At 37.7% G+C, this 12,698-nt stretch overlaps 1 long non-coding RNA gene across 4 annotated transcripts; it reads right to left on the bottom strand.

Annotated features, from left to right (window-relative positions):
• Positions 1-3,806: 3,806 nt before the first annotated feature.
• LOC105438515 lies at positions 3,807-11,529 on the bottom strand. Of its 4 annotated transcripts, none has more exons than XR_004066223.1 (5): positions 10,941-11,529; positions 7,611-7,737; positions 6,894-7,022; positions 5,876-6,003; positions 3,807-4,780 (listed from the first exon to the last, which is right to left on the bottom strand). It is a non-coding gene; the product is annotated as an uncharacterized LOC105438515 (long non-coding RNA). The 4 variants fall into 4 exon arrangements; XR_004066225.1 differs by lacking the exon at positions 10,941-11,529 and adding an exon at positions 8,327-8,371; XR_004066222.1 differs by lacking the exon at positions 7,611-7,737 and having other exon boundaries at positions 10,941-11,217.
• Positions 11,530-12,698: the final 1,169 nt, after the last annotated feature.

Raw genomic sequence — 12,698 nt, 5'->3', positions numbered from 1 at the left:
GCACATGAATGTGCATATAGCGCGAATTCCTGTATATACTTGTACAGGAAGTCGGACAGATGACCCCCTTGATCGACGTTCATGATCACAAATAAAATACTATTCATATATATACAAATAATGTCCCCATAGCCCTGTCTAATCGTGGTTACTACAGTGTCCTCTTGTTTCGGAGTTGCAAAGTGCTTAAATAACGTAGGCATTGTAATAATTACTAAAGCCAATATCAGTTAACTATAATAACTACAATAAGTTATGATTAAAGGTTATATTTCGAGTTATATAGCGCCAATTTTGGATGATTAGCGCTTTACAATGATATTATTAGCCCGGTCATAGGAAACAATGCAAGCCAGCGCACATTGTGTGCACCATCTCAACTCCCTGGGGAGCAATCCTCCTAAGCGGCTCATGGGCATTGAGAAGATCTTGTACATGAGGGGTCTTACCTTCTACAGGGTATTCATTTATACACCCGAGTATAAAGCATCAATAATAATAAATTGCTTTGATGAAGGTCAAAAAGGCAGTGGGAAGGGTTCGAACTCGGGATCCTATTATCAGAAAGCATGCGCTCTACCAATCTTGACAAGCCACATGCACATGAATGTGCATATAGCGCAAAATCCTGAATATACTAGTACAGGAAGTCGGTCAGATGACCCCCTTGATCGACGTTCATGGTCACAAATGAAATAGTAATCATATATATATACAAATATTGTCCCCATAGCCCTGTCTAATACTGGTTACAACAGTGCCCTTTGTTTCGGAGTTGCATAGTGCTAAAATAACCTAGGCATTGTAATAATAACTAAAACCAATATTTGTTAACTATAATAAGTTATGATTAAAAGTTATGTTTCGATTTATATAGCGCCTAATATGGATGATACGTGCTTTACAATGATATTATTAGCCCGGTCATAGAAAACAACGCAAACCAGCACACATTGTGTGCACCATCTCAACTCCCTGGGAAGCAATCCTTCCAAGCGGCTCATGGGCATTGAGAAGATCGTTCACATAAAGGCTTTCACCTTCTACCGGTTCCCCATTTATACACCCGAGAGCAGCAATAATTATTGTAGCCTATCTGATATGCGTCGAGCTCTATGGCAAGTGCACTAATCGCGTTTAAGGAGACTGACATCGGCTGACGCCCGCGCCGATGTCAGTCTCCATAAACGCGATTAGCCACTATATGCCCTTTCAGCTAGAAACCCCCAATATCTCATATTTTCAGACATATTTATACATAGTTTTAATTTAATGCTTTGATGATGTTGAATATATATAACAAGTTCCAATTGGTTTCACGAAGTTACGTCTTTAGCTAGTCTAGCCTAGCTGGAAAATTTGGGTCTTTGGGGGCGTCTGGCGGCTACACCCCACCACTTAAAAAGTTTGGCACAGTCATTCGTTTGTCCTTTAGATATAAATAACAAGTTCCAATTGGTTTCACAAAGTTACCTTTTCAGCTAGCCTAGCCGGGAAAGGTCGGATCAACATCATCCTCATCATGGTCACCATCTTCATCACCCTCACCATCACCATCATATTCTTCCTCATCACCACTACCATTTTCATCCTCAATATCATCATTATCATCACTATCATAATCATTCTTCATATTTCATCATGCCGACATGTTAGTCATAATAAACCAAAGTAGAGAACATGAATGTGCTGAATTTAATATAAAAAGGTTTATTTTGTACGTTTAAATGAACTAAAGTTAGATTTTCAAATACACACATCAATTTGTAGCTGGTTAGTTCACGAGTATGTAAGTACTAATAAGCCTATGATATTAATTCCATCCATGATAAAATGCCTTACTAAGAGTTCTGGTGTTGGCGGAGGCATAACAACTGTGAACAAGAACGTTGTGGCCCGAATTCACAAAGCAAGGTTTAGCTCAGACCAAGGTTTAAGTTTAAACCTCCTTTTGTTTCGCCAAACCTCCTTTTGTTATTTACAAACCAGGTTTATAAATAACAAAAGGAGGTTTGGCGAAACAAAAGGAGGTTTAAACTTAAACCTTGGTCTGAGCTAAACCTTGCTTTGTGAATTCGGGCCTGTATGTTTAGCTAGATCATTGCAAAAAGCTGGACATTAAACATAACGATTGCTGAGTATGTAAAGTTTGTCTTGCCCCATGTTGTATGAGTTTGTACTTTGTTGGTATTATATTGACAAATGTATTTCGAAAATACTGAAATATGGTTTACTTAGTACAATTACCCGGTAAAGATTAAACTATGTGTTTGTACTACATTTTTATTCTGACATTTTGAACATATATTTATACAAACATTTTCAAGGAGAGATCAATTCAATACACATGCAGTACCAGGGTTGCCAACTTTGAGCCAGAGGTGAGAGTGAGACACTGCGAGGGAGCTAAGCGACTGAGCGGGGGAGGGTGTGGGAGGGGGTGGGAGGGGTGTGTCCCCCTCCTACGGTAGGGAGCTTTTTGCAATTTTGGACTTGAAATTGTGCAATCTGGTGCATATCTAGATATGAAATTGAGGCTTAAGATTAACTATATCTGGGTAAGGGTGTTTATGATTTGATCGACCAGAAATTTGTAATATATTTTTCACGAAGAAAACAAATAATTGACATATGCACCCCAATACACACACATGCAAATATTATTGTATTTAGTGTCATATGCAGTTCCAACATAAACCATATATGCAACATTATGTATGATCCAACAACATACAGCCAAGAATGAGTCCCGAGGGAGCGAAGCAACATAGGGCTGGGGCAGAGCCAGAGGGGGAGGGGGTTACCTCCCTCCCACGGTAAGGAAGATTTTGCATATATACTTGACATGGTGCAATTTGGTGCACGTCATGCCATACATGTGTCAAACGTGAAACAGGAGTTTTCAACAGGAACTGTATTTATCTCCACAGGTCAATCACCAAATAAACTGCACACAGATTGTGATTGAACAATGGTGCAAGCAAATACTAAACAAAATATCTAGGACTTATAAAACTTATAGCTAATATGTAATTTTCATTGTCAATTTTCGAGAACTTGTTCGTGTCAAACCTGAAAGAAATGTTGTCCATACAATATCTTTATGTCAAAACTCCAACATTGTAGTAACATTATGCTAAATCAAATTAAACACATTTAACCCTTACTGTACTTGGGGGGGGGGGGGCCTGGGAGGCCCCCCCCCCTCGACATTTTCGGAGATTGCGCCGCAACCGCTTGGAATTTTGAATTGTCGTTTCATGACTTTTTTCCCTCAAGTCTTACGCACATTTTGATACAATTTTCGTCAAAATCGGATATACCTGTAAGGCGTTACATAACAATTAGTATGCGCATGTCATCAAAACAAAAAAAAAAATTAAAATCCATCAAAATTTGCATAGACCAAATAAATTGTCATTATTAATCACATTTAAATAACTTTTTTGTGTTAGAAAAGAAGTTTCATATGACTAATGAGTTTCAACATTCAAAAAGTGGAGTTTGACACGTTTTCTGTAAAATGCATAAAATTAGCGCATTTTGCATAATTAATTAGGCTAACAACAAAAATTTGCATATTCGGAAAAAACTAATTATACCATCTTGTTCCTTACGTAAATATCTACAAACATGCAAATTTTCGTGTTCATCGGACAATCGACGGCCGAGATCATAGGGGGGGGGGGGGGGGCCTCCCAGGCCCCCCCCCCCCCCCCCAGTCAGTGGGTGCTCAAAATAGCCCAGTACAGTAAGGGTTAATGGCTGCTGTGTAGTTTAAGGAAGGGATGATTTCTACACACACGTTTTTCATTTGTAGAATCCAAATACCGGTAACAGGTGTTCGACCTGACATTTTATTTGAATATTGAATTCGTCCCCATCCATCTACGAGAAAATATTCAGACGATGTAAATGGTGGACATTCCCTTGAGAGGGGTAGTACAATTTTGTTAGAGCTAAGCTTTAGTTACCATAAAACAACAACACTACAATCTAATAGTTATTAGTTCACCATGCTTGAAAGTTATAGAAAATTACGAAGACTATGGAAAAAAATAACCTGTTATCATTCAAAAAGAGCCATTGAAACACAAGAAGGCGCTCTAAAAAAACATTGGTTTGAACCATTTTTCATACAAAGTTATGCTTGTGATGTTGTGTTGAAATAATGATGATATAAAGAAATCATCAACAACTTTTTAAAAACCTCTTTTAAAAATGTTTGAAAAGTGTAAGCATTTTATTAATTTTTAGAAAAATCATCTTATAAATTTGGGGCCCAAATTTATTCTGACTGGATATATTTATTGATATTTCAGCTGTTTCAAAATTTCAAATTTTACACTTGATTTTCATTATCTCACAAACAAATTATTTTGTGTAGCACCCACTTTACCAAAACTGAACTACCTCTTTAAGCGATAGGAATTTAAACAAAAAGTGACAATGCTTTCCATTTACTGAAACTTATGGAAAACATACATTTCAATAACATTCAATATGGCCTTGATCATGTTGGTAATGGCTGTCTGTTAGGATCATGCACACCCCTGCTGTAATGTACATGAATTCTGTGGTGCTAGTGGCGACTAATCAAACGAAAGTCCACTCTACTGCTTTCCGCTTGAGGGAAACATCATTACTGGTTGTGTCATAGCAGGTTCTTTCATGGTTTTGAATAGATGGAATCCATTTGCATACCCACTTCAGTATTGATGTCCTTTCTCTGACGCATTGGGGTGATAAACTGTGTGGTTGACCCTATATCCATCGATACCTATAGGGCAAAAGAAAGAAAATGGGCATATCAGTGGCAATTATCAATGCATAAAGATAATACAAATGGTTGGGACTAATCTTCCAATTTGTCTTTTAGACGAAAAAGATTGACCCTGATAAGCACTCTATCAACAACAAAAACATATGCAAACTGGGAAAGGTAAGGCCGATATTCATTTAATCCTAAGAATCGTAAGGGGTTGAGGAGCAAGAGATCATCTTCAGTTGAAAATAATGACTCCGCTTTCAAGCCAAAATTAACATGCACTGAATTAATCTGTAAACTCAACTTTGATGGTAATTCATCAACCAGATCCTGAGAAATCATAATTACAAGCTATTTTAGAATGATTACTGTAACCTTGACCTTTGACCTCATGACCCCAAGATTGTACCACTACATTGGCTTCATAAAATTCAGGTACCAGGTGTGATTAAAATCTGACATTCATTTCTTGAGTTTTTACAAATAAAGGCCATTTCGCACCTATAAATTCTGTGACCTTGAACTTTTACCTCATGACCCCAAAATGGTAAGGTACGTAAGTCCCCTAAGATACATTCAGGTACAAAGTTTGATTGAAATCTGATATTCAGTTCTTGAGATTTTGCCATTATAAACAGTCTTAGCATGTATTTATAATATACCGGCAGTCATATGACCTTGACCTTTTGAACTTGTGTCCCCAAATTCTGACCAAATATTTTCCCCTCAAGAGACATACAGGTACAAAACTTGATGATATTTTGTCTAAATAATGTGATCACAGTAATACAATATGTTTGTAAATATATATAAGCCCTGAGACATTTTATCTAAAGGCCTCCAAAATCCAAAAGATACACATATTACTGGTAATGTGTCAACTGGTTCTTATGATATTGTACACCTTAGCAGTTATCATAAAGCCTTGTGACCTTTTATTCCATGATCCGAATATCAATCATATCATTGTCACCCACAATGTGGGAACATACCAAGTTACAAATCGATCCATCAACAGGTGCTCTAAGATATCACAAGACTCTTCATGGGACAAAATCTCTCAAGGGTCCCGACACATGTGATGAGATATATCTGGCAAAATCTTACCCAACATTTAAGGATGTTTCACAGCCTCTTCACATTGACATGCATCCTGTTGCTAAGCTGGTCTAAGTGCTGGTCTAGTATGTGGTTGTTCAAACTGCCTCTCAATCAAATGCTGCACAGGTATGGTACTGTAGTAAACAAATACATGTAAGAAGACAATAATACAAAAATATCAAAACATACACAAAATGGCGTTCTGCATTTATGCATTGCTATCATAAACATAAATTATATTTCCTCTAAGCTATCAAGAAGTATCGGTGAGTTGTATAAATTTAAAAAACTTTTCACATCTCAAGATATTGTGCTATATTTATAACGCGATTATATTAACACATTTAAATTATTGCAATGAAATATGGGGAAATACATACAAAGCTCATTAAAAATGATTCTTGCTCCAGAAACGTGCCATACGTATAATATCAAACAGTAAAATTTGATACCCACTCACTTCCCCTTGTTGTAAAGTTAAAAACTCTTTCCTTGTTTCATCTGGTAAAACTGAATATATTAATTGTTATGTTTAAATTTCATAGGGGTATCCTCCCTGAAGTATTTGATAATATGTTTAAGACTAATATTTTTTTCATACATATCCCACAAATCAATCTGTCATCAACTCATCTTCAGCTCAATCGGTAAGGACAGCGTGTTACTAATAGGACTTTGGATTTGACGTGAGGGTTTGAATCTCAGTTTATTCAGTTTTTTGCCTTTATAAATAGTGGGGCAAAGCAATAAATAATCGAAGTCCAATTGTTTGTGACCTCTTTTTATGTATGAAAGTGAGTTCATACTGGAATCTGGGCTCGCTGGGGTACGAGAAAATAAGACCCGGCCTGAAACGACCTAGCCGATTGGCCTTCCTAACATCACAATAAAAGAATTTGCTGAAAATGATGACATTCTGGGAGAAACGAGTCACTGTGTATGGCACCAAGTGATGTGAGGATGATAAGATGCATTTCAGTGTTTTCACAAAATCAAGGAGGGGTACAATTTGTGAAAATCTTACCCTGCATTTGGAGAGGTTTCACAGCCTCTTCACATTGACATGCATCCTGATGCTAAGCTGGTCTAAGTGCTGGTCTAAGTATGTGGTTGTTCAAACAGCCTCACGATCAAATGCTGCACAGGTTTGTTACTGTAGTAAAGAAATAAGAAGACATTTATACATAATAACACAAAAATATATACACAAAATGGCATTCTGCATTCATTGCTATCTTAATATGAGCACTGGTTTCTCTTACAGCACGGAAAGATCAAGATGTTAATTTGACACATGTTCATTGGCTATTACACTGAATTTTAGTTTTTCTAGAAGAATTAATCATGTGTAACCATGTGTCAAATAAACCGTATACACGTCATACAGTAATTTGTTGTAAAATCTGACACAAATTATTGCTGTATTAACCAGGAAAGCAGAGTTCTTTTTCAATGAAACTTTCACACATCATACGGACATATCTAACAATAGGTGAATAGGTGAATAGGTGAACAGTTCATACTGGAACCTGGGCTCGCTGGGGTACGAAAAAATAAGACCCGGCCTGAAACGACCTAGCCGATTGGCCTTCCTAACATCACAATAAAAAAATTTGCTGAAAATGATGACATTCTGGGAGAAACGAGACACTGTGTATGGCACCAAGTGATGTGAGGATGATAAGATGCATTTCAGTGTTTTCACAAAATCAAGGAGGGGTACAATTTTTGAAAATCTTACCCTGCATTTGGAGGTTTCACAGCCTCTTCACATCGACATGCATCCTGATGCTAAGCTGGTCTAAGTGCTGGTCTAAGTATGTGGTTGTTCAAACAGCCTCACGATCTAATGCTGCACAGGTTTGTTACTGTAGTAAAGAAATAAGAAGACATTTATACATAATGACACAAAAATATATACACAAAATGGCATTCTGCATTCATTGCTATCTTAATATGAGCACTGGTTTCTCTTACAGCACGGAAAGATCAAGATGTTAATTTGACACATGTTCATTGGCTATTACACTGAATTTTAGTTTTTCTAGAAGAATTAATCATGTGTAACCATGTGTCAAATAAACCGTATACACGTCATACAGTAATTTGTTGTAAAATCTGACACAAATTATTGCTGTATTAACCAGGAAAGCAGAGTTCTTTTTCAATGAAACTTTCACACATCATACGGACATATCTAACAATAGGTGAATAGGTGAATAGGTGAACAGTTCATACTGGAATCTGGGCTCGCTGGGGTACGAAAAAATAAGACGCGGCCTAGAACGACCTAGCCGATTGGCCTTCCTAACATCACAATAAAAGAATTTGCTGAAAACGATGACATTCTGGGAGAAACGAGTCACTGTGTATGGCACCAAGTGATGTGAGGATGATAAGATGCATTTCAGTGTTTTCCACAAAATCAAGGAGGGGTACAATTTTTGAAAATCTTACCCTGCATTTGGAGAGGTTTCACAGCCTCTTCACATTGACATGCATAACAAAAAAAAATATACACAAAATGGCATTCTGCATTCATTGCTATCTTAATATGAGCACTGGTTTCTCTTACAGCACAGAAAGATCAAGATGTTAATTTGACACATGTTTATTGGCTATTACAATGCTGTCTTTCTATTTCAATTTAGTTTTTCTAGAAGAATTAATCATGTGTACCATGTGTCAAATAAACCGCATACACGTCATACAGTAATTTGTTGTAAAATCTGACACAAATTATTGCTGTTTTAACCAGGAAAGCAGAGTTCTTTTTCAATGAAACTTTCATACATCATTCGGGCATATCTAACAATGATTTTGGCATGGGATGAAAGACTCAAATGTCATTTTGGGCAATACCTGACAATTTCCAGGTGCACACCACTTGAGTCAAATCTTGTCAGTATACCAGGTCTCTACTTTTAACGGAAACACCACCCGTAATCAATAATCTTACAAATGAGTTTTAATCACGGAAGTGGTTTACGGTACACCATGTGTAAAGTCCTCGAGGGACTGAGGAAAGTAAATAGAAAATAGAAGTGAGATGGAAAGGCGAGAAAGTTTTCTTTCAAATGATTTTAGTAGTCCAGTCCATTCCACTAATAAGTTCAGAAAAAATAGTTTCCAGACTAATTGTATAATTTGAATACCCATTACAATACTACAGTAATTGTTCCTGGGTCTGCAGATAGAGACTAGTCCATTGTCTAGGATGTACGCATCTACCATGCTTTGAATGTATTGGCGCACACACAATGTACGTTTACTTTGGGCGCTTGCCTTTACCAAACTATCTAGCCTTAGCTTGGCAAAGGGGTACGTGTTTCTCAAAAATGGGCCATTTTAGCTTTTTTCCATTCCCAGGGTTTTCAAGGTCCAAATTGAAATTAAGCAAACTCCCATATGAGCTTAGATTTAGGTTTCCGAGATATCAGGAGCCATATTACATAATTTGTATAGTACTGTATGGTACTGTAGATCTATACATCCACGTCCATGGAATTGTTGTTATAACTTAAGCGATTTACATGTTGTGTTGGGACGTATGGGATGCTGGCCTGGATCAACCTTACCTTAAAGGGCAATGAAACTGTGGCTTTCGGTTATTATTATTATTATTATTATTATTGTTTAGAGGGTGAACAGACATTTGATTTAATACATAACTTGGCAATTTTGGCCTCCTGGATCCAATAAATCCTTACGTGAACATAGTAACATACCCACATTATACTAATTCTTATGGCGGCAAAAAATGATGGGATAGGCCAAGTTCTTGTAAATTACCTGACATGCTTTGCAATCTCTGACGTACATGTACTGTATGTGCCAATGGTCGAACAGAAAGCTTTTCACTGATTTCAAAGCATCTACAACAAGTATTCAGATTTCAGACGATGGTTTCTTCAAGCATGTACATTGTAGTTGTACAGTGTCAGCCAAGCCCGAGGGCAAATTTTTTAATCAATTGCATGACGCGCAAAATCAGGTCTACAGTACGAGTGGCTTAGTAAAGTGCGCGCCTTATGCCCAGGGGGGGGGGGAATGCACTCAGTCATAGATTCAGACCTAATGTAATAGTATAAGACGGGTATGTGCTGCTACTGCCTGCTAGTACAGTTAACCTTTTAGTTCTACAACCATGCGCGTAGCCAGGTGGGGGCGGTCGCCCCAAAAAAAAACACCGTCCAAAAAACAAAAACAAAAAAAAAAAGAAGAAAGGAAGAGGACGTAGGAAGAAAAAGGATTAAGAGTCGAGAACGGTACAACAAATTGTGTTCTTTCTTTAATAATCTAATTAAAAACGTCAAAGCTTCCGCGCTATGCGCAGAGGAAGGGGAGCTTGATTCAAACAATGATTAAGAGTTGAGCCGAGGACGGTACAACCAATCTTCTTCTTTCTCTAAAGTCTAATGAAACGTCAAAAGAAACTAAATTTAGATAAGGATTAAGAGTCGAGTACGGTCCAACGAATCGTCTTCTTTCTCTAATAATTTAATGAAACGTCAAAGCTGCACCCACCCCCCTAGGGAGCCGCTACGCGGGCTTCGCGTGCTCACTAAAATGAAATCCTGGCTACGCGCTTGTCTACAACGGCTAGTGCAACACGGTAACTGCAAGTTTAGCTAGACTAGATCTAGAGACTAGTAGTAGTACTAGATGGATCTAGATCTAGTCTAGTATTGTTTAGTAGTCTAGACCTATTCCTGTTTTCGACGCCTTTGGCGTCGGCGTCGGAGCTTCCTGGCCATGGAGTTCTAGATCTATAAAGAATTTAGATCGACAAATCTATCGCTTTCATATGGCCCCTCCTTCATATTTACCGCAGCAGCAGTCTTTCAGTTTGGTCGTTTCTAAATCTAATTCACCACAAAAAAAACACTAAAATAATAATATTAATAACTCATAAGACTATAAGAGCCAAAAGCAAAGGCAAAGGAAAAGAGGCCATGCATTGTTAACGATAGATTTGTACTAGGCCTAGAGGCTAGAGTCTAGATCTAGACTAGTTCTAATTTATCCTCCTAGTCTATGATAAACTAACAACACAGGGTAAAGTACATACCAGCCTTCGTCCAGCTCGTCGAGTAAGCTGCCTCGACATCGACGTCGACAGCAATCATGTCGATCCTGCAAAAATGTGCATGCATTCACGACACCGTTTGGCGTCCAGTCTAGTAGCTAGCTAGAGCCGCGAGTCGACCAGCCCGGCTGGCCGGCCCGGCCAAGGAGGCGCGCATCGCAGTCGGATATCCTGGTCGCTCGATCAAGCGAAAATCAATACTGTACGAAAATGTTAGAGTTTTCCTAACGTAACCCTAGCCAGCTAGCTAACCCTAGGCAGCTAACCCTAGATTGTTCATATTTCAACGCAAGTTGGCGCTTTTTGCCTTTGAAATCGAGAGTCCGTCATGATCTTTGGGAAGATCAATACTATTTTGTAAACTTTATTTAAAAACAGGAAAATGCGTTTCCAGTAAAATTTCCAGCGGATTTAAATTACAATTTACTCCTGCTAACTTGGTATAAAAGGGCAATCAATAAATCCAAGAATTGGAGCCGTCAGAAAGGGATTGTGTTACGGGGACATATACGAGTCCCCGTAACGCGGCAAGTCCCCGTAGCACGGGGATATACCGACAGAATGTCCGCGTAGCACTAGTTTTACATAATATATATATATATAAATACCAAGTTACAGAAAAAAGATAAATATATCAATTTAAATTTTATAGGATGGTCAAATAAAATTTAAAAAAAAACTTTATTTCAACAGTTTTGTATATTTAAGCTTGATATGTGAGAAAAACGTTTTCTTCTTCTTAATACTTCTGGTTTATGAAAGAGGATAAGACCATGTCATGCCCATGAAACCAGATCAGAAGATATAAATCAATCTTAGACAAATACGTCATACCCAAGTAACATAATGGCTCCATCAAGAAACTTGCTTGATATTCGCTGTGATGTAAGCTTTTATATTATTTCAAAGTAATTGTGAGCTTCCTACTAATATCCATTCACAATAATTATGTTTGGCTTGCACTTCATTGAATTTATGATTGCACTGGCTGTAATAAATTGTAAATATATGATTAAACTATGAGTCAAAATATACCTAACATTTAAATAATCTTTGTATTCAGTCATATTTATTATAAAGCGATGATCTGTCATTTTTTTTATTTCAAAGAAATTTGGCCGGGGTTCTGTGACGATCGGGTTTGGGCCTTTCCGTATAATAACAGATTACGTTTAAATTTGGCACAGTTGTTATTGCAGAGGCATATGTAGTCCAGGATCTGACCGGCTTTGTCCTTCACGATCTCACTCCCCTACTTGCTGCCAGCCGAAGATGGCGTGACCCACACATTCGTACGCCCAGCCTAGAAACTAAACATGGGATAACGCCGGCATGCTATGGCTTATAAACAATGTTGAAGCCTAGGAAATTCTCTTTAATTATGATGAATGTAGAACTTCATTGGATTTTCTTCTAATGAAAATGAAGAGTGTGCATACCCTTGAACATTTCGAGTAGTATTCAGGTCATGAGTCGTCCATTATAATTATGGTTTATACTACATTTGGATGAGCGAAGCCATTTTGTAATAAAAGAGTCTGAAATATAATTGCAAAAATGGGGTATCTAGGGGGCGTTTCATGAAACAATTAGTCGGTGGTTTTCACCGACTAATATCATGTTCACCGACAATTTAGTCAGCGCTGACTAAATTTGACCAATCACAGGCCTGGAAAATAGTCGGTGACAAAAGAATTGTCGATAAACATGATATCAGTCATTGAAAACCACCGGCTAATT

This window comes from Strongylocentrotus purpuratus, unplaced genomic scaffold (assembly GCF_000002235.5).
Source record: "Strongylocentrotus purpuratus isolate Spur 01 unplaced genomic scaffold, Spur_5.0 spur5_scaffold_3, whole genome shotgun sequence".
NCBI classification, from domain to species: Eukaryota; Metazoa; Echinodermata; class Echinoidea; order Camarodonta; family Strongylocentrotidae; genus Strongylocentrotus; species Strongylocentrotus purpuratus.
The sequence above is the reverse complement of the archived record's forward strand: the minus strand, read 5'-3'. Positions and strand labels throughout refer to the sequence as shown.